This window comes from Oryzias melastigma, linkage group LG17 (assembly GCF_002922805.2).
Source record: "Oryzias melastigma strain HK-1 linkage group LG17, ASM292280v2, whole genome shotgun sequence".
Classification (NCBI taxonomy): domain Eukaryota; kingdom Metazoa; phylum Chordata; class Actinopteri; order Beloniformes; family Adrianichthyidae; genus Oryzias; species Oryzias melastigma.
The window spans coordinates 11,666,231-11,667,149 of record NC_050528.1 but is presented as its reverse complement, the minus strand read 5'-3'; positions in this window follow the sequence as shown (position 1 = coordinate 11,667,149).

Sequence of the window (919 nt, the reverse complement as noted above, 5' to 3'; positions counted from 1 at the left end):
AGCTCTGAACAAGAAGAAAACACCAAAATATACTGTTTTACCTCCATTCTTTAGTGTTCTTAGAGCATTTCTCTTCCTCCGAACACGACTTTACACCTGAACAGAAGGATACCTTACCATCAGCTGCATACACTTAAAGTGAGGGAACGTTGATCTGAAGCTAGAGTGAGCAACCGTAGACAAAAGTGTTTTACTTATTACCTCTAGTTCCGACAAGAAAGTCCTGGAAGGGGCTGTTCCTCACTGATATCACAATGTGAGGACCCTGTTATTTTCATGGATTGGAAGGGGCTGGTGCTCAGAGAGCAGGTTTTTAGAGGAATACTTAGAAATAAAAATTTATAATACACTTAAAAGCTCAACAGTTAGTGCTCTCAAAAGTTGAATTCTTGATTTTCTGTCTGTCACCGCTCAAATGAACCTACTATTAGGATGACAAACTATTTTTTTAAGTGGGCAAACCTACAAAATCAGGAAAGGATCCTAACTTACTTCCTCCTCAGTGGCAGCTCTTCCCTTTTAATACACAACTGAGAGCTGAATTCTGAGTTGCATTTACTGTATTTTTTACTCTGTTCTCCTGACATAAAGTCTGAACTGCACTATGATAACCTCAGATTCATTTGACATAATCTGGTCAAAAGTTTAAATTTGAATGTAACAAAACATTACTGATATTTTTCATTTTTTTATCATTTTTTTAATTAGACTATTTATAACAATTTGTTTGACCACTGCTTTTTATTTGGGTTCATGTTCTCTATTAGATACTGATACTTCTTTCTTAGGTTTATCTATTATAATAAAAAGCAAAGGACAGCATACTCTACCCTGTGGTGTTCCGTTTTCTAGTGAATACAAGCTTGGATATTTGTATAAAGCCATAATAAAGTCCTCTATGATTTTACACAACACAATT